Genomic DNA, 22,415 nt, shown 5'->3' on the forward strand with positions numbered 1-22,415 from the left:
TAATTTTATTCTCTTTTTTCATAAGTTATATATCAGAGAACAAGAGATTATCCCCACAAGATTTTTTTAAAGTGATATAGAATATTGCGAACATTTCCTTCTGAAAGATGAGAAAAATTAGCCACTTTTTGTTTCAGATTGAATTAATGGAGCACATACCTGTCATCCCCCGTAACATTGTGTGGTGCTTGTGGCTGTCCCTGTTCAAGTGCGAAAGTCCGTGACTCCTAGAATAGTGGCTGGCAGTGGCATAGACTTTGGGGTGATCTGTGCAAAAGTATCTACAAGGCATGTGGAGCCCAATGTTAATTGCAGAATTATCAGACTTCCAGCTTGCTCTCCAGTTTCTCTTCTTGTGCGATTCCAATTTGTTCTTGAAAGCAATTGTGCATTTTCTCTCTGCAGACCTCAGCTATACGGACAATGTGCCTTTGCTGTGCTGTGGGGGCTTGCTGACCTTCTGCAGAGCCCAGATTTGACTAAATAAAGAATTTCGCACATTGTTATAAGTCTTTGAAGGTAAAGCTGTGTTTTGAACTTCTTTTGGGTATTAACTCTCTGTCCAGTGCATGGTCCACATCATGTACAGTGAAGATGGGTGTTGCAGTCAGTAATAGTGATAACTAAAGTATCTTCCAGAGGGAAAAGTCTATGGGCTTGCTTCTGTGACTTGAAGGTTAATTGTTGGATGTTGTTGGATCCTTACGCCTTATGAGGCTGCGCTGAGATAATTAGATGTTTGACCCAAAGCACTTAAGACTTAGTTTCTCAGACTATTAGGAGGTTAACTGACATGTAGGAAATTAGTTTATGCTATACAATGCAGAACCAAACAAGACTTATGAATCAAGGGAATAGTGCCTTGCCTGATGCCCAACTACAGTCAGCTCTAAAGAACTATTTGTCAGATGGTAATAGATTTGAAGCTTGATAGACATTAAAATGGGAAACGGTTAGTATTTTGAACTGATGAATGCCATCTCCCCTGGTTGAAGTTTCCATTAATCTGTATCTGCTGGACAGAGTTACTCTCTGGAGGAAACTCCTCTGTGCTTTTGTGTAAGTTCAGCTGAGTGAGAGAACTTGTCTCTGTTTAGATTCTGTCAGAAATAGTCAATTTTAAATGTTCCCAGTGAAACATCATCTGCAAACAGGCGTTTTAGCATTTTCTGGGGCATATTGAATAGAAAAGCAGGATATGATAATTACAAATGAATAAAGAATAGATGATTAACATAGAAACTATTATCAGAGTAATCTAGAATCATGAAACTCACAAGGGGAACTTCTAAGATTATCTAGTTCAACTATGTCATAGGAAAGATGGCGATGCTGAGAGCCAGAGCAAGTGTTGCTTTACTGTTATTACCTAGGCATTTTGATCTTTATTTATCTTTTTCTCTCAACAGTTTACTTACTCTTTCAACAGTTTACTTACTGCACAAATGTTTTTTGAATGTTCTGTGCCACACACTGTTCACTTTGTTAAATAAATGTAGGAGATGGATTTAAAAAAAAAACATACTAAGAATCTAGAAAAAGAATTGGAGAGAAAAAACTAATTATGATAATTATATAGTGCTTTACAATTTTCCCAGTATTTTTACATAGCTTATTCAATGGTGACTGAGCACCATTTTTATGCTGCATTCATGAAATATTTAATCTATTCACTGTTCACAATGGTCCCTCTAAAAAAATTGGCTCTCATAGCTAATGATTTTAGGGTATATAGGAATGATTTGTATGTACTTATTGTTCCATAAGCAGATCAGATGATAAAATTACAACCTAGTTGAGATGTTTCATGTTAGTGACTACAGGCAATGATGCATATTATTTCAAGATCTACTCCCTAATTGCTGAATTGCTTCACCAGGATCAGAGTCTAGAGACATGATGTGTTTGCTGACCACCTGGACTCTCTTTACTATAGGTTGGATAGGCTTACAATTTAGTGAGATGAAACAAACAAGTAATTCTAACAGAATGTGTTTGGCTTAAAGGGGAGCCACATCCCATTGCCAGCTGACTGAGAAAAGGTGACTGAGAAGACTTCCTGTAGGGTCAGACCTGGGCATAGTCCCAAAGGATGCTTGTGAGTTGGCAGATGGAAAGTGATGGGGCAATGGGGATGCGAAGAGGTTGGAAAGAGGGTGGTTAATAGGTACCGAAGTGCCATTGGATCTAATGTTCTATGTAGCCTAATAGGATAGCTATGGTTGACAACAACTATTATAGGTATTCCTAAAGGAGAAAAAAAGGAAAAAGGCACTGAGAACCAGCTAAATGACATAATAATTGAAAATGTCCCAGGTCTTGAAAGAGACATGGACATCCTGATACAAGAAGCTCAAAGAACCCCAAGAAGATACAACCAAAAAAAGTCTTCTCCAAGGCATATTGTCATCAGATTGTCAAAAATTAAAGACAAGGAGAGAATCTTAAAGACAGTAAGAGAAAAGAGTCAAGTTACATATAAGGGAAAACCAAGCAGATTGTCATCAGACTTCTCAGTGGAAACCCTGCAGGCCAGAAGAGAGTGAGAGAGTGGGATGATATATTCAAGGTCTTAAAAGAAAAAAACTCCCAACCCAGAATATTATATGCAGTGAAGCTATCCTTTAAAAGTGAAGGAGAGGCCGGCGCCGCGGCTCACTAGGCTAATCCTCCGCCTAGCGGTGCCGGCACACCGGGTTCTAGTCCCGGTCGGGGCACCGGATTCTGTCCCGGTTGCCCCTCTTCCAGGCCAGCCCTCTGCTGTGGCCAGGGAGTACAGTGGAGGATGGCCCAAGTGCTTGGGCCCTGCACCCCATGGGAGACCAGGAAAAGCACCTGGCTCCTGGCTCCTGCCATCGGATCAGCGCGGTGCGCCGGCCGCAGCGCGCCGGCCGCGGCGGCCATTGGAGGGTGAACCAACGGCAAAGGAAGACCTTTCTCTCTGTCTCTCTCTCTCACTGTCCACTCTGCCTGTAAAAAAAAAAAAAAAAAAAAAAAAAAAAAAAAAAAAAAAAGTGAAGGAGAAATAAAGTATTTTCCAGATAAGCAAAAAACTGAGAAAATTCACCACCACCAGATCAGTCTTATAAGCAATTCTGAAGGGCATTCTGCATTAGAAGTAAACATTATGGAAACACATGATACCACCAAATTCATTAACAGAGTAGGTAGAGTCATTATCCAATCAACAAAATGACAGGTCTTGGTTCTGATCTATCAATACTAATCTTGAATGTAAATGGATTAAATTCACCAACCAAAAATCTTAGATTGGTTGAATGGATAAAAGACCACGGCCCCACTATCGGCTGCATACAAGAAACTCCCTTCACAAAGGTCCATACAGCCTGAAAGTGAAAGATTGGGAAAAGATATATACCAGGCAAATGGAAAGTAAGAATGAACATGTGTAACTATACTGATATCAGATAAAACAGACTTTAAATCAAAAATTATAAAAAGAAGTAAGGAAGGACATTAATTGTATATTTGAAATAGCGGAGGGGTTTTGAATTTTTGCAACACAAAGTAATGATAGATGTTTGAGGTGTTAGATATACTAATTATTCTGATCTTATCATTATATGTTGTATACATGTATTAAAATGTCATGGTATGCCCCATAATTATGTGTAATTACTAGATGTCAAAGATAAAATTATATTTTCAAAAAAGAGAGATTAAAAAAAGAATGGGAAGGTGATTCAAAACAGAGAAAATAACGTGAGCAGTCATGGAGGCACAAAACAGGGTAGCTACAGGGGACTATAATTTGGCATTAGCCAAGTGGGAAATGCGAGGTGAGGAGGAGTAGGAGATGAAGCAAGAAAGGTGAGTAGGTGTTATTATCAAGAATCTGTAACAATAAACCTAGTGAATGGCGGTGTAGACAGAGAATGGAAGAAGGAACAGAGAGGTCTCATGGGACCATGATCTCTCTCTTGTTCCTAGTGGTTGTCAGCAATTCATTTAGAAAAAGAACATGTCCTCTGAATAGCTCTTCTTATGTTACAAAGTGTGCACTTCACCAACTTCAGAATGAATGAGGCCAAAGAGGTTAATTTAAAAATATGTATGGGAAGTCTGGGCATCCTTTTGGCTTCACCCAAGAATAACTAAGCCCTGGGAAGGCCCTGAGTACCTTTGCCCTCACTCTGCACTGCAAACCTCAGAAGGTGCTGAGCTGTGGGCTGGAACAAACTGCTGCCCCTGGAACTATGTAGTACAACAGCTGCTGTTTGGAACTGAAATTGATTTTAACATGAGAAGAATGAGCTAGCACTGTGGCTTCTTCAGTTTTAAAACTCACCTCGGAAGAATGCTAACCAGTTGACAGGGCCAGAGCCATTCCATATACTTTGTCTAAATGATGTTATCGTCCAAGGTATTCCTAGGATCTTTGGTTTCGACAAGTCTATCTCCGTGGGAATTGATGGGTTTGTGTTCATTGTTGGTAGTTACAGGAGCTTTAGTTCTTATACAAGCACCCCTACTCCCTGCCCCACACAAAAACTGGGAGTAAACAAAACATTCATTTAAAATGTAAGACATAGGGTCTTTTAAAAAAGATTTTATTTATTTGAAAGAGTTACAGGGAGAAAGAGAGAGAGAGAGAGAGAAAGAGAAAGAAAGAGAAAGTTCTTCCATCTGTGGATTCATACCCCAAATGCCTGCAATGGCCAGGGCTGGGCCAGACCAAAGCCAGGAGCCAGGAGCTTCTTCAGGGTCTCTGATGTGGCAGGGTGGCAGGGGCCCAAGCATTTGGGCCATCTTCTACTGCTTTCCTAGGATTATCAGCATGGATCTGGATTGAAAATGGAGAAGCTGGTACTTAAACAAGCAGCATATGGGATGCCAGTGTCACAGGCAGTAGCTTTACTCACTACACCACCACGTTGGCCTCAAAACATGGTGTCTTAAGATTATTGATCTGCTTTGGAAATATAGCCATATTTCTGAATGTGGGCCATGTAGCCATCAAGGAAGTGGAGTTGACTGTTCCAGTAGTACAAAGCTGATTGTCAGTTGACTGTTGTCAGTTTTGTGTGGCCTGGGGGTTTTCTGGCTTGCAATTATATAATTTTAAATATTACAGATAGTTCTTTATCTGAAGGAGAATATTACACAAAGGTTTCTGCCCTAAGTGGGCACTTTGCCTAAGATAGCAGAGCTTGTTGGGTGAGGTTTCTCTTTCCACTGTCACCCATCTAGTGGTTCTCCTGTGAGTGAGCAGGACTCGTATCTCTCAGATCTGTGTTCCAAGGAACATTATCGAAGGGCCACTATCTGCTAGGTCCTCTTGCTTCTTTGGCAGGCCATGCTTTTGAGTGTTTTTTCAAAACATGGAGCAATTCCCCACTCTTCTTAATATTTCAGTTTAATAAATCTCATTTTCTTGTTCAAAGTGGAAAACCTTCCTCTGCCCAGTTTTTTCCAGTCCTGCTGACAGGATGAAAAATGCTGACATGTTTGGCTTGTTGCTCAAATGACCCCCACCCCCACCCCCCACCATCCCATGACACAGGCTGTTTGTCTTTGGCCCTACGCCTTCTCAGAGTGACAGTGGGCTCAGTAACATTCTAGAATTAGCTTCCTTTGATTTATGGATGGAATTTATTCTTTCAGGTTTAATAAATGCATTAATGCCATTTTTCTGTCAGATTTCTGGTGAGCCCTTTTGTTCATTGATATACAATTTTTCTAGATTGTGACAGGGTGGCTGGGTGGGGGAGAGGGTGGAGGATAGATGAAGGTAGTTCAAATGGCTTGTGAATAATGGAATTAAAAGATAAGTTTATTTTGGTGCAAAAACTTGAAATCCACACATATTCTTTCCATAATATATGTGATTCATGACCTTTTAGAAGTACCTTCATATATGGCTGTGTGGGAGAATAATTATAAACTTTCTGTAGGCAGTGGAAAATATCTGTGATAATCAGCTTAGGAATCCAGGCGATATTGAGCCAGGATATAACTGATACTGTGTAGGAAGCCCACAAAGTAACTGAGGCTGTACGTGGATCAAAAAACAGTTTTTGTTACAACTCCTTGTTCACTACAAGTAAAAGATGGTTTCACCACGGCCTAACAGTCCCTACAGACTCTGCTCCCTGGTGTGGCCTCTGAACTTGTCTCTTTCTTCTCCTTGCTTATCCCCTCCACATCAGCATCCTAGCTTCCTTGTTCCTCTGACAGGCCAGTTACACCCTACCTTAGGGTCCTTGGTTTCTACCCCTGACATTCTCTTTGCTCACAACCTGCCTGGCTAATTTTGACATCTCTTTCAAATCTTTGCTCCAGTGTCACCTTCTCAATGACACCATTCCAAATACCTTGTTTTTCTTTTCTGCTTTTACTTTTTCCCATAAGACTTATTTTACGAACTAGTAAATTATTCATGTATTGGATCTATTTCTTGCTGGTCTCCCTTGATGCGATGTAAACCTTATGAGAATAAGGATCTTGGTTTATTCTTTTCACTGCTATATCCCTTTGGTTAGATAGTACTTGCCATGTAGTGAGACCTTAACAAACATTTGTTAAACAAAAGAAATATATGAGCCCAGGCAGTCTTTACTGTCAACACTCCATGTATGACCTCAAGCCCCTGCCATTATCTTGTATGTATCCTTTTCTTTCTTTTTTTTAATTGCATTCCTTTCTACTTGAAATTACTAAGTCAAGGTCAATGTTTCTCCATAGACTGCACACTCTAGGACAGAACCATGTCTATTTTATTTTTGGTTCTACCATTTGCCTGATAACTACCCAAAGTACTATTACTCAACTAATAATTACATGGAGAAATACGATGTGGTTGGTATTGAATTATAATGAAGCTTTTTATCTGTTTCCTAGATACATGATTTATTTAACAGCCTTACTTTGCCTTAAGTATATGCTATGGTCACAACTCACCATCCCTTCCAGGTCATTGAGTATATGCTCATACTGTCATGAAAAGATGCCTGAGATCAGCTATCTGAAAATACTGATGCCTTGTTTGTGCCTTAGAAGGACACATGAGCATGGGAAAATTGATTAACAAGTGATTGAGTTTGAACATCAGATTTATTTCGGAGGTCAGCATTGTGGTGCAGCAGATTAAACTTCTGCTTGCGATGTTGGCAACCCACATCAGAGTGCTGGTTTGAGTCTCTACAGCTCCTTTTCTGATCCAGCTTCCTGCTGGTATCTGGGAAGGCAGTGGAAGCTGGCCCAGGTACTTGGAACTTTGCCACCCATGTGGGAGACCAGGATGGAGTTCCTGGCTCCTGGCACTGGGGGGTGAACCTGCGGATGAACGATCTCTCTATCTCTCTTCGTCTATCCCTATCTTGCTCTATCTCTGTATCTCCATCTCTCAGCCTTTCAAATAAGTAAATAACTAAATAAATCTTTTTTAAAAGATTGATTTCTATGAAACTCTATGAGAGATTAATGAGGGTTTCTTCACCATCCAAACTAAAAGTAGCACTTGGAGACTCTTTCACATTATCCTCCTTTGCTTTCTCATTGCAGTTAGCACACATTGCACTTTCTTGTTACTTTATCACTCATTATAATACTAAGATCATGAGGAGCTGTATTGGTTTCCTACAGCTGCTATAACAAATGACCAACAACTGGTGGCTTAAAGCAACAGAAATATCTTCTCTCACAGTTTTGGAGGCCAGGATATCATGATATTGGCATGTTTTCCCTTGAAAGCTCTGTGCAGAATCCTTTCTTGTTTCTCCCAGCTTCTGGTGGCCACTGGCAATTCCTGGCATTGTGTGCCTGGCCAGATTATCATTCTGATCTCTGCCTCGGTGTTCATAAGGTTTTCTCCCCTGGATATTTGTTACTATTTTCTCTTCTGTTGTAAAGGCTTGTTATTGGATTTAGAGCCCATTCTAATCCAGGAGGATCTCATCTTGAGATTCTTTGCTTGATTACCTCTGCATAGACCCTTTTTCCAAATAAAATCACATTTATAGTTTCTTGATAAGTGTATCTTTTTGAGGGTCACTGCAGGGGCTTTGACTGTATTAAGCAGTGCTGTATTTCCAATAGGTAGAACGATGCCTAGGATAGATGGTGAATACTCAATAAAAATTTGATGAATGATCTAAAGATAAAGAGGCGGGACTTGAGATGAAATCTTAGACTTCCTGGAAAACACCAAGTACATAGCAGTGTGGCTGTTGGAATCCTGTAGTACAAGGCCGAGATCTTTTTGAGGGTGTCGAGGGCAAACAAACTTACAAAAAAAGTCAATTCAGTCTTTTTTTTCATCAGGAGTAGCAGGTTGTTGGAGACATTGAACATGGTTTCTGGCCCCAGGCGACTTCCCTTCTTGTGATAAAGCCAACATATATAAAGCAGTCTCAAATATGACTACTAGTCTGCATGTAACTACTGTGTTGTGGGAGAAGAGATTGCAATGGGGGTCATGACTGTCAGAAAGTCTGGGGCTCTAGCTGATCCTGGCAGGATGGATAAGACTGAATGTGAAGACTTTCCTGAGGAGGGGAGATGATGAGCATGGACACAACAGCAGGGATGTGTACAGCATGATGGTGAGTCCCAGGGAAAACAAGTCAATCTAGAGGTGACAGAGATCCAAGTTAGAAATGTGAAATGAGAAAAGAGGACAGCAGGTTCATATTTTAAAACTTTCTCTCTAGCTAAAGATGGTCGGAACTCACTTTTTGGCCTCTGATTATACTTTCACCTCTCACTAAGTGCCCTCCTGATGGCAGGTAGCTGGGAAAGAACAACTGTGTTCTGTCCTCCACAGATTGACCCTACTATTTTGCCTTCTTATTTTTTAATCACGATCACTGAACAGTTCTCAGCTGTGAACTTCTCCAGTATTTTTTCCTATAAATCACATCACAGGTCACATTCTGCTTTTTATCTTATGAGTTTTTCCATTTCTCTTGTGATTTTTTCCTCTCTCAACTGTCTACTTTATTAAATGCATTCATGTAGCAGTTCCTGTTTCTTGTCATATTAGATTTAGTTCTTTAGAAGTATTTGGCCACAATTTTGTTCTAGTTGTGGATATTTTTACCAGGCCTTAATGTTCCTCAAAATGAATTTATCTGTAGATTGTTCTTTACTCAGTATCATCAAATTTGAAATGAATATAATGTTTTAATTATATTCCCACGTCTTAAGAAAACAATATTAGTTGAACTATAATTATCCTTATTTTTTAAAATTATATTTTATTTTATTTTACCTAGAAAACTTTTTTTAAGGTATACAAACTTCAGGCATTTTACACATGCAAAATTAGGAACAGAGTGATTCTTCAGACCCTACTCTCCCTCCTGCCTGTACTCTCACCCTTCTTCCTCATCCCTCTCCCGTTCCCATTATTATTTTTTAATGAAGATCCATTTTCATTTAACTTTATACTCATAAGATTAACCCTAGGCAGAGATTTCAAAAAATAGTAAAAAGATTAAAAACCAAGACATTTTTCCTCAACAGCGAGAAAATGACTGCTCAAAATCATCCCATCTAAAAGTGTCAATTTCACTACTATACATTACCTTTAAGGTATTCTATTAATTACCACAGATCAGGGAGAACATATGGTATTTGTCTTTTCGGGACTTGCTTATTTCACTAAGTATAATGGTTTCAACTTGCATACATTTTGTTGCAAATGACAGGATTTCATTTTTTTTTAACCATTGTGTAGTATTCCTTAGTGTATATATACAATATTTTCTTTATCCAGTCCTCAGTTGAGGGACATTTGGGTTGATTCTATATCTTAGCTATTGTGAATTGAGCTGCAATAAACACGGGGATACATATCACCCTTTCATATGCTGACTTCTTTTCATTTGGGTAAATTCCCAGGAGTGGGATGGCTGGGTCATTTGGTAGGGCTATATTGAGATTTCTGAGGTATCTCCTTGCTGTCTCCCACAGTAGCTCATCCAGTTTACATTCCTAACAACAGTGGAGTAGAGTACTTTTCCCACCATATCCTTGACAACATTTATTGTTTATTGATTTCTGTATGGGAGCCATTCTAACTGGGGTGAGGTGAAACCTCATTGTAGTTTTGATTTGAATTTCCCTGATGGCTAATGATCCTGAGCATTCTTTTATGTATCTGTTGGCCATTTGAATTTCTGCTCTTGAAAAATGTGTGTTCAACTCCTTTGCCCATTTCTTAACTGGATTCTTTGTTTTGTGATTCTTGGGTTTCTTGAGCTCTTTATAGATTCCGGATATTAATCCTTTAGCAGTTACATAGTTTGCAAATATTTTATCCCATTCTATTGGTTGCCTCTTCACTTTGTTGAGTGTTTCTTTTGCAGTGCAGAAGCTTCTCAGTTTGAGGTAATCCCATTTGTCTGTTTTGGCTTTGATGATCTGTTCTTCTGAGGTCTTTTTCAAGAAGTCTTTGCCTATGCCAATGTCTTGCAGAGTTTCTCCAATGTTCTTAGTAATTTGATGTATCTGGTCATAGATTTAGGTCTTTGATCCATTTAAAGTACATTTTGATGTAAGATGTGAGGTAGGGGTCTTGTTTCATGCTTCTGAATGCGGAGATCCAGTTTTCCCAGCACCATTTGTTGAAGAGACTGTCCTTGCTCCAGGGATTGAGTTTAGCTGTTTTGTCAAGGATAAGTTGGTTGTAGATGTGTGAATTGATTTCTGGGGTTTCTATTCTGTTCCATTGGTCTACCCATTTATTTTTGTGCCAGTACCACGCCATTTTGACTAAACTGCACTGTAGTCTGTCTTGAAATCTGGTATTGTGATGACTCCAGCTTTGTTTTTGTTGTATTAGATTGCTTTAGATATTTGGGGTCTCTAGTGTTTCCATATGAATTTTAACATCATTTTTTTCTAGATCTGAGAAGAATGTCATTGGCATCTTGATTAGCATTGCACTGAATCTGTAAATTACTTTTAGTAGTATGGACATTTTGATGATATTGATTCTTCCAATCCACGAACATGTAAGATTTTTCCATTTTTAAATGTCTTCTTCTATTTCTTTCTTTAATGTTTTATAATTTTCATCATAGAGATCTTTGATATCCTTGGTTGAATTTACTCCAAGGTATTTATTTTTTGAAGCTATTGTGAATGGGAGAGTTTGATCAGCTCTGTTAGCTAGTCATACCTTCATCTCCTCTCTTTCAAGGTGATCAATACTTGGGTGTTAGTCCACAGTGGGTGCAATACTCATCTACACTGGCATAAGTACTGCACAAGGGATCTGTGTAATCCTCAGTGTGTGCATGGATTACATTGCAATGACCAACCCCAGGAAATCATGGAGTGCTGAGTGAATGGAGGCACACGGTGATTGCCCAGAGACCCAGTGACACCTTGTGCCCTCTTGTGCAGTGTTCCAAGTCTCAGCACACAAGGCTCCCATATCCATAGGGTCAAGAGGATTCACTCCACTCTGCTAGTCTGTTCCATACATAGAGAAGAAGATATGCTCCCAGAGCTAGCTTCCTGTGGGTGCTCTGCCTAGGTAGTTTGAGCCCCAGAACCTGTGATATGTTGAGAGGCTGGGGGCACCTCACAGTCTTATGTGGCTGCCCAGCCCCCTGTCAATCATCCCAGCCAGACTCAGGTGTCTCCTCTCAGCCAGTTGCTGGGCACATGGACATGAGCTGGTATAGCTGTTGTGTGTGTCCAAAATGGTTCCCCCAGCTCAGCCAGTTGCCAAGCACTTCTGTCGGGGGGATGAGGAGAGAGAAATGTGTCTCCTTTTTCCCTTTAGGTTAGCAGTTACCCTGTCCCTGATGGGGCTGCAGGCCAGACTCATGCCAGGCTCTCCATGCATCTATATTGCCAGTGGCAAAGGCTGCTGCAGTCTGATCTCACTTCACTCTCCAAAGCTGGCACTTTCTCAGGCTCTTGACTTCTGAGGTCATGTTTTGTGTCTGTGCTCATGCTATCTGTCCACAAAGATCCATGTAGATATATAATGCTCTTCCCTCTAGATTTTCCATTACAGTTTTCTCTATAGCTCTTCCCTGAGAATGCACTCTTTCTTGCTTTATTTTTTTTCAATATATCTTCCCCTAACCTAGCGTTGTAAGCGCCCTCTCTATTCTACCATCTTGGAACCAGATTCGTAACTCTCTATATAGTGTCTCAGAGACTAGGATTTTGAACTATCTATTAATTATTTAAGCATCAGAGTGAAGAGCAATAAAAAGGAATATTCTGATCAAATGCATTATCTTTGAATGTACTTGTTATTTTAGCCTCTTTAAACTTTGCAAAGGGCCTAAGGCGCAAATGCCATAAGAATTGTTAAAATGAGGGTAAAAGTATAAGAGTTCAGAAGAAAATGTTTGGGAGGTGGTTGTTTCTGGGATTTACAATGTCATATTTAAATGGATTCCATATGGCAATCCAAAGTAAAATACGACAAAACAAAATAATAGAAATCTCATAAGATAAAAGCAAAAAAAAAAAAAAACAAAAAAATTACTTTACTCAGGAAAGAATGTTTTTGGTTTGGCTGTAATTTATTGCCTAAGTTAATGACCATTGAAAATTTTGGGTGATATATTAAAAATTTCTTTTTTTTCTTTTTTTTTTTAAAATATGACTGAGTTTTATTTATAAAACAAAAGAATCAGGGGATGGCGCTGTCGTGTTCTTTATTTATTTATTTATTTATTTATTTTTTTAATGAATATAAATTTCCAAAGTACAGCTTATGGATTACAATGGCTTCCCCCCCGGCCGGCGCTGTGGCTCACTAGGCTAATCCTCCGCGAAGCGGCACCGGCACACCCGGTTCTAGTCCCGGTTGGGGCGCCGGATTCTGTCCCGGTTGCCCCTCTTCCAGGCCAGCTCTTTGCTGTGGCCAGGGAGTGCAGTGGAGGATGGCCCAGGTGCTTGGGCCCTGCACCCCATGGGAGACCAGGAGAAGCACCTGGCTCCTGGCTCCTGCCATCGGATCAGCGCGCTGCGCCGGCCGCAGTGCGCAGGCCGCAGTGGCCATTGGAGGGTGAACCAACGGCAAAGGAAGACCTTTCTCTCTGTCTCTCTCTCTCACTGTCCACTCTGCCTGTCAAAAAATAAAAAAAATATAAAAAAAAGAAAAAAAAAGAAAAACAAACAAAAAAAACAATGGCTTCCCCCCCATAACGTCCCTCCCACCCACAACCCTCCCCTCTCCCACTCCCTTTCCCCTTCCATTCACATCAAGATTCATTTTCGATTCTCTTTATCTACAGACGATCAGTTTAGCATACATTAAGTAAAGATTTCAACAGTTTGCACCCCCATAGAAACACAAAGTGAAATATACTGTTTGAGTACTAGTTATAGCATTAAGCCTCAATGTACAGCACATTAAGGACAGAGATCCTACATGAGGAGTAAGTGCACAGTGACTCCTGTTGTTGACTTTACCAATTGACACTCCTGTCTATGGCATCAGTAATCTCCCTATGCACCAGTCATGAGTTTCCAAGGCTATGGAAGCCCCTTGAGTTCTCCGACTCTTATCTTGTTTAGACAAGGTCATAGTCAGAGTGGAGGTTCTCTCCTCCCTTCAGAGAAAGGTACCTCCTTCTTTGAAGACCTGTTCTTTCCACTGGGATCTCACTCACAGAGATCTTTCATTTAGTTTTTTTTTTTTTTTGCCAGAGTGTCTTGGCTTTCCATGCCTGAAATACTCTCATGGGCTTTTCAGCCAGATCCGAATGCCTTTAGGGCTGATTCTGAGGCCAGAGTGCTGTTTAGGACATCCACCATTCTATGAGTCTGCTGAGTATCTCGCTTCCCATGTTGGATCACTCTCCCCTTTATTTATTCTATTGGTTAGTATTAGCAGGTACTAGACTTGTTTATGTGCTCCCTTTGACTCTTAGTCCTTTCATTATGATGAATTGTGAACTGAAATTGATCACTTGGACTAGTGAGATGGCATTGGTACATGCCACCTTGATGGGATTAAACTGGAGTCCCCTGGTATGTTTCTAACTTTACCATTTGGGGCAAGTCAGCTTGAGCATGTCCCAAATTGTACACCTCTTCCCTCTCTTATCCCCACTCTTATGTTTAACAGGGATCACATTTCAGTTAAATTTCAGCACTTAAGAATAACTGTGTATTAATTACAGAATTAAACCAGTCATATTAAGTAGAACAGACAAAAAAAACTACTAAGAGGGATAATGAATTAAGTTGTTCATTAACAGTCAGGGCTATGCTGATCAAGTCACCATTTCTCATAGTGTCAATTTCACTTCAACAGGTTTCCTTTTTGGTGTTCAGTCAGTTGTCACCGATCAGGGCGAACATATGGTATTTGTCCCTTTGGGACTGGCTTATTTCACTCAGCATGATGTGTTCCAGATTCCTCCATTTTGTTGCAAATGACTGGATTTCGTTGTTTCTTACTGCGGTATAGTATTCTAAAGAGTACATATCCCATAATTTCTTTATCCAGTCTACCGTTGATGGGCATTTAGGTTGGTTCCAGGTCTTGGCTATTGTGAATTGTGCTGCAATAAACATTAGGGTGCAGAACGCTTTTTTTTTTTCTTAAAAAATGCAGAAATGTTCTTCATTTGGACATTTATTATATCACCAATCAATAAAAACCAAGTGTATGATATTAAATTCCATGTTTAATATTTTTGTATTACAAGAGGAAGGAACTAAATTTAATGAATGTTGAGTGGACGTTATAATTACTAATTCAATTCTTCCTTTTTGTTAAAGAAGCTGGAGCAATGTGCCCAGTTGGAAAACTTGATTTTCAGTGTGGTTTGTGTATCTTACAGTTAGATGTCCTTGGATGATTAAGTTCAGGTTGATGGAGTTTAAGTGACGAGTTGCTCTGAGGAGGCTCCCTAAAAGGGAGGGTGAATTCTTTCTCCGCTGTGCCCAGCAGCCTTTATGGCCATGAGGTGACTGAGAATTGCAGACAGGTGTTATCATGGTTCCTGAAGATTTTTGGAGCTGTCATTCCAGCCCTGGACTGCCTACTTCTGAACTTCCTTTCTTAGGAGAATGAAACATTGTGTGGTTTTGTAAGTAAAACTACCAGAGCTGGGTCTATTTTGCTGGCAGTCAAGTTAAATTACTGATACACATGCCCATGTGTGAGTAGTGCCAGTTGCTTTTCACATGTTATCTTTACGTTGTCTCCCTTTTGTGTCATGCATGACTGATTTAGAGCATTTAAGGAGCTTCTTGAGGTCATCTGGATATTTAGAATGTGAACCTCACTCAGATCAGTACGAGTTCAAACTCAAGTTTGGCACTATGCTTGTGAGCTGTTATGAAGGCCTTACACAGGGGCTCAGCACTGAAGGTGCCTGTTTCAAGTTTTTATTTTTGCAACTCAACTGTCATTGTGTGTCTTGGAAATGCTAGGAGGGGTTGTAGAAAGAGCTTTGAGTGTTATCAGAGCTTAAAGGTATCATGCACATCCTTTGGAATCCATGTGTAGGGAGTGTGACAATCAAAAACAAACTCCAAAGACGACACTGAGGAAAACTCTACTAGGAGCCCAGAATAAAGACTCTTTCTGCACTCTTTAGTAGCCCTGCAGCTTCTGTACTTCCTTTGGCCAACTGAGGTAGTGTTGCTTACATATATCCTCTCTTCTCTTCCCTGAGAAAGTTTGTATTACTTGGCAGAATGATTTATAAAAAGGCATGAGGGAAGAAGACAGATGAGATCAAAAGTCAATTGTAAGTGGTCTCTTTTATTTTTCTTTTATTTAATTTTCTACTAGTCCTTCAGTCCTTCAAATTAATTTTTCTAAATTTATTTTTAATTTATTTGAAAGAGAAGGAGAAATAAAGGGGTTGGGAAGAGATATCTTTCATCTGTTGGTTCATTCCCCAAATGCCCACAACAACCAGGGCTGGGCTAGGCTGAAACCAAGAACCAGGAACTCCTTCTGGGTCTCTCATGTGGGTGAGGATCCAAGTACTTGAGCCATCAGCTGCTGCTTCCCAGGGAGCACATTAGCAGAAAGCTGGATCAGAAGCTCAGGTGGGACTTGATCCCAGGCATTCCAAGTGGCAGCCACAATGCCCACAATGTCCACTCCAGGACTGCAAGTCCATGACTCTAGTAAGAGTGACATTCTGTATGCTCCCTCTTGTCCACCCTGTATCTCCTTGCAGTTTCCTTATCAGCACTTGTTCCCCCTATTGCAAAAACTAGCTTCTCTCTTGCATTTCTCTGTGTAGGCAGTTGCAAATCTGCACTGGAATCTTCTTTCCCAGGTTTATTTGTTTGTTTGTTTTATTTTAACATAAATCTTAAATTTCATTACTGCAGGGTGCAGCTCAAACTCTCTGGCCTGTCCTCTGATCATCATTCTCCAGTTTCATCATCTATAGACCTTTCCTACAATTGAATGTGCATCTACCTTAGGACACAATGTGTTCCCCATCCTGTAACATTCTCTTGGATACCCAGCTAAGTCCAGGCCCACCAGTTTTCACAAAATATCATTAGCACCTGACTATTTTTGAATTTAACTTATGTTGCTCATTTACTGTGTCTAAGTCCCCCATCCCAGAGGTCTTACCTTAGTTATAAAGGTGCCAGTATTACTTCTTCTTTTTCCTTTTTTCCTCTGGTGATTTTAAAAGGGCTGTGGCTTCTCAAGGTGTGAGCTTATTTCTCTTGACATTGTATATTTGCCATATAAGAGTGTCACTGAGGCCGGCGCTGCGGCTCACTAGGCTAATCCTCCACCTTGTGGCGCCGGCATACCGGGTTCTAGTCCCGGTCGGGGCGCTGGATTCTGTCCCGGTTGCCCCTCTTCCAGGCCAGCTCTCTGCTGTGGCCAGGGAGTGCAGTGGAGGATGGCCCAAGTGCTTGGGCCCTGCACCCCATGGGAGACCAGGATAAGTACCTGGCTCCTGCCATCGGATCAGCGCGGTGCACCGGCTGCGGCGTGCCGGCCGCATTGCGCCGGCCGTGGCGGCCATTGGAGGGTGAACCAATGGCAAAGGAAGACCTTTCTCTCTGTCTCTCTCTCTCACTGTCCACTCTGCCTGGCAAAAAAAAAAAAAAAAAAAAAAAAAAAAAAAAAAAAAAAAAAAAAAAAAAAAAGTGTCATTGAACAACCTTGAGGCCCTGCCTCCTGTTCATTTTTTTTTTTTTCTCTGCTGAGTTGGCAATAACACTCTTTCGTTAGTCCCTATAAAATTTGTTTTCTCAGTTTACAGATAACGTACATTTTTTTTTCCTTTTTCAGCCTCTTGTCTTCATATTATTCCCTTGTCCCCCTCTTAAAAATAAAGAAAGAAGTGAAAAAAAAAAACAAAGAAGTGAAAATTTTAATCCTATTATTGAAGCAAGTATGGACTACTCTAAATTTAGTATTCATCGTATTGAGAAAGGGCATTCAATTTTGAGGATATTCAAGCACCCTATTGTCCATGCCTGTCCTCTAATTTGGGAGTTTAATTGTTCTTTTTTTGTTTGTCACAGCTCTTTGAGGGTTATTTTATATATCTGTTGCAGGAGAAGGAACCCAGAGCACTTGCATTCTCCTATTGGTTCTCTAATGCTCTTCAATGTGGATGATTTTCAGAACTGTTTTTCTGACCACCTTTATCAAGCTGCAGACTCCTATCTCATAATCTACTGGGCATTTCCACCAAGACGTCTCACTTGGACTTAAATTTTATGTCCAGAAAGAAGCTCTCAACAATCATTCAACAATTGGACTACTCTCCAGAGGGATGTAGGTGTCTTGATGGTGCCATCTTGGTTATAATTATCAAGGCAATTTCATGAACCACCTTCCTGTTCAAAAATTACTGAGTGAGTGGAAAACAAGAAATTAAACTCATGAACTTGATATTCAAAGGGCTCTCCAGGCTGACTTTGATGTCTTTTAAACTTCATGCTTCACTATTTTCCTTGCCAGTCCTTCACTATGTTTAGGCATGTGCTCACTGTTACAGTATTTCATCACCAAATTTGTTTAAGTGATACTCCTGTAGAAATGTCTTTTCTCCAAGGCTTGCCCCTTGGGTCCACAAAAATTGTGCTGATTCTCTGAGCTACTGCTTTGTACTTTGGGTATATAGCATGCCTTTCCTACTTATGTATATTATAGCCTCTGCATCAAAGAGGCTTAATGTGATCTTTAAAAGTTATCAAATTAATGATGAAATTAAGAGAAAACTATTCGCAAAGATCAGGAAGAGGTGTTAACAGATAATCTGAGGTGAAATGTTTGTGACGATGATGCACAGAAGTGACTGACTTGCCCACTAGCGGAACCAACCTACAAGGCACAGTGGGGTACGTTGTTCTTGTGTTCTGCTTTCATTTTTAGAAAAAAAATGCGCATGATAAAGCTCTGCAGAGGGCAATATTTTCCTGGAACAAAGAACATAACAAGGTGTAGGTGTTTTTTCATAGGTAAATCTTGTTGACAGTGGAAAAGAGATAAGCATATGTCACTAATGACCTCTTCCACTATTGACCCTTGATAAAAAAAAATATATAGTGAAATGAAAGAGCTGAAACTGTGTGATTCTGGATCTGCTCTTTCTGCTTATAAATAAAACCAAGATACAGCTTTGGAAAACTAAAAGAATAGGTAGTTTTCATGTGCACTTGAGTCTGTCATATTGGATGGAAAGGGATTTTTGGATTGAAGTTGGTTTCTCTGACAGGAGCTTGTTCTGTATGAGGTGTCACCTCTCCTCCTCCTCCTCCTAAAATAAAGTAAAATAAAGTAAACTTTCAAAGAACATTATTGCTCCTATAAAACTATTCCAACTACCTTACATATAAGTGAGTCTGTAAAAGTATTATAAATGAAGGAAGAAAAAATAAAAATGTTTATTGGATTATATTTTATTAAATTGGCAGACTTATGAGTTAGTTATTTTTGGTCTTAAAATTTGCTTAGTTGTTAAGATAATGCTTAGCAACAAATAAAATGTGAAAAGAGCATCCCATATTCTCTTGCTGTTATTTGGATAAGAACCAGAATCACTTTTCCTGTCTTTAGCAAAAATGCTTCCAGCAGTAGCCTGTATTTGACACTCTTATCTCTTTGCCTCTGTTGGAAAGATGGACCCAAGACAATAAGGAGTGAACCAAATCTGCCCTCTTCTCCTCTAAATGAAATCTTTCCCCTAGTTAAGACCTTAAAACCTTCACAGTTAGTTACCTGGAAGATCTTCTCTCTGCCTCTCACAGGCACATGCACTGTATTTTCCAGTGCTTTTGTATTCATCACCAATCACACTATTTGCTCTCCTTATCACATTGCCTGATGGCCTACAATTGTTCTCCCTGCTCTCATTGTTATTCCTGCCCCTGGAGACATGGGACACTGACATGGTTGGCTTTGTAACTTGTTGACTGGTGGGTGACTGTCCATCATTGAGAAGCTGAGAGGGAGTGATTCTGGTGATTCACTAAGTGGAGAGAGGTCTAGGAGAAAGTAAAGGATTGGGTACTTAATTATTTTTCTCACAGAACTCTCAGCTTCCTTTCCCTTAGGTCTTTAATGCTGATGACCTTGAGGAGGGTCCTGTGACTCTCTCAGCTCTCTCCCTGCCCCTAGCTATTCTGATGCTCTCTTTGCTTCAAATAGACCACTTGTTCTTTGCTTTTGTGGTTTTCTCTGGCTGGAATATTCTACTGCTGGGTACCACGGTGCCTGGTTTTATTTTACCTTTTAGATGTCATGTGTAACATCTTTTCAATGATACTTCCTATAGTCACCTAACACAAAATAATCCTTCCTTTTTGTTCTGTATTCAATCACCCTACTTTGTTTTTTGCCATATAGAGAAAATACGTTCATTGCTTCCTTCCTGATTATCTGTCCCTAGCCCTCACTAGAACAGGCCATTTTCTGCCTTTTTCACAATGGATTTCTTCCAGCTCTTTACAACAGCCAAAGCAACTAATAGGTGCTCAATAAGTACTTTTAAAAAAAAGATTTATTTATTTATTTGAAAGTCAGAATTGCACAGAGAGAAGGGAGGCAGAGAGGCAGAGAGAGAGAGAGAGAGAGAGATAGGTCTTTCATCCGATGGTTCACTCCCCAATTGGCCGCAATGGCTGGAGCTATGCTGATCCGAAGCCAGGAGCCAGGAGCTTCTTCCGGGTCTCATGTAGGTGCAGGGGCCCAAGGGCTTGAGCCATCTTCTACTGCTTTCCCAGGTCATAGCACAGAGCTGGATCGGAAGTGGAGCAGCGGGACTAGAACTGGTGCCCATATGGGATGCTGGCGCTTCAGGCCAGGGCGTTAACCCGCTGCACCACAGCACCGGCCCCTCAATAAGTATTTGTTAAATGAAAGTTATTGCATGGATATAGGAAGTTCACCCAAATGGGTATTAGTCTCAGATAAAGGTAAATCTTGAACTGGGCACATGATATAAAGGCTGTATTTTTTGTTTTATAGAAGAAGATTCACAAACAGTACTAGAGTTGTAGCAAAGGAGATAGAAAATAAAGATGTAATTAGGATAGAGTTTGGGAGATACTGTCAAGGTGAGCACATGACTAAATGTAGAACAACAGAAAGATTATTTCATTTAGAATGTGAAATAACATAGAATAAAAGCTAGAATCCCCACAAACCTGATCTGCTAGAGGCCTTTTGGAAATTTTCTCTTTAATCATTTTTTAGTGCCTTCAATAAATTTTCATAAAATGAATAAATTAGTAAAAGAGGCCCAAAATATAGGCAGTTGCGGAATTTGTTTTTCCTCTTGGAGTCTATTCAGAACTTCTATGGCAGTGCCAACTTTGGTCAATTTTATTCAGTCATTGAATTGTAGATACTGTCTTAATTCTTTTCTTACTCTTTCCATTTCAATCTTTTTTTTTTCCATTTAACAGCTTATTTCCAGGTTGAGCCAGTGTAAGAATCAATTTTTGGGAGGAAGGGAAAAGTATAATTGCTAGCCCTTCTTCATCTGTACTGTCAAAAACTAGGAGTGAACTGAGATTTTATCTTATTTACAGGCTAACGAGTCTGTTTGATGAATGCTTGCAGAAGACATGAGACTCTTGATTCAGAGATAGAAATCTTGGGGGTAGACTTTGTGGTGCAGTGGGTTAAGCTGCTTTCGGAGATGCTGACATCCCATATGAGTGCTGGTTTGAGTCCTGGCTGCTCCACTTCTGATTCAGCTCCTGTTAATGTGCCTTGGAAAACAGCAGAAGATGGCCCAGTCCTTGGGCTCCTGCACCCATAGGGGAGATTTGGATGGAATTCTAGGGTCCTGGCTTTGGCCTGCTCCAGCGCTGGGTGTTGCAGCCATTTGGAGAGTGAACCAGTAGACTGAAGATCTCTCTCTCTCTCTTTCTCTCTCTCTCTCTCTCTGCAACCCTGTCTTCCTGATAAATAAATTTTTGAAAAAGAGAGGAAAGAGCAAAATCTTTATTACTTGTGGCAAAAGCAGTAGACAGAGCTTCATGCCTGCAAGTTGTATATAAGTGGTGGCGCAGGAGGACCTGTACATACAGTGGGTTGCATTCCATGGGAGAAACACTGAGGCTGGGGAATGTACCACTTTGACATGTAGTAGCAGAAGCTTGGTCTTTGTCCTAGAGCAGATGTCCCTGCTTCTCTCAAGGTTTCAGACCCAGCCCTCAGAAATGGCTTTGGTAAGGAAGAGTAGGGGCCTTGGGTTCTTTATGTGCCCAGCAAGAAAACACAGAGGCTCAAGGCAATAGTGGATGCTTTTTCCCCACATACCCCACCTGAGGGATGAGGAAGGCTCAGTTTTGATTGGCACATATGGCAAAGAAGAGATGGAATGGTTGGAGAAGTAACACAGTAAAGGCTGACAAATCTTTTAAAAACTTTTTTTAACACCAAGTAGGAAGATATTTGAACATTTAAAAACATAATTCTTTATGGTATTTTCCATACTGAGATTCACAGTGTGAAAATTTTTCTTTAATCAATTTCAGAAATTCTAATTTTTGAATATCCTAAATTTAGATGATGGCATTTTCCCTAGATCTTTCAGTTTATATCTTTGACATTACTCATTTCTATAGATATGCACAAATTATAGAATAAACATTTTTAACTTTTTATTTTAGTATTTGAGATGCATGTCAGGATCACATTATGTTCTCAAAGGTGCCTCGTGATTGGCAAATTTGCTAGATTTGTGGGCTTCATCTCATTCTTATAGAGATCATGCATTCAGAGGCAGGCACTAAAGACCCAGCATTCCTTTTGAATAAACAACTCAACATCAACCAACATACAAACCTAGGGAGATTACATTTCTTCTTCCCCTTTTGAATGATATGAATCATTGATCACCTCTTAGTTCTTTTTTAGACTCCCTTGGCTCTCGAAGTTTCCTGGTTTGGATGGGAAGTTAAAGGATCACTGTTCAAGTTTCTGCCTTGTATCATCCCCTTTTACTCCTAAAACC

The 22,415-nt window shown here is 40.1% G+C and overlaps 1 pseudogene; it reads right to left on the bottom strand.

Annotated features, from left to right (window-relative positions):
- Nucleotides 1-320: 320 nt before the first annotated feature.
- LOC103344976 (protein SET-like) overlaps nucleotides 321-22,415 on the bottom strand; it is a 29,197-nt pseudogene continuing 7,102 nt past the window's right edge.

The sequence above is a fragment of the Oryctolagus cuniculus genome, chromosome 5, assembly GCF_964237555.1.
Source record: "Oryctolagus cuniculus chromosome 5, mOryCun1.1, whole genome shotgun sequence".
Classification (NCBI taxonomy): Eukaryota; Metazoa; Chordata; class Mammalia; order Lagomorpha; family Leporidae; genus Oryctolagus; species Oryctolagus cuniculus.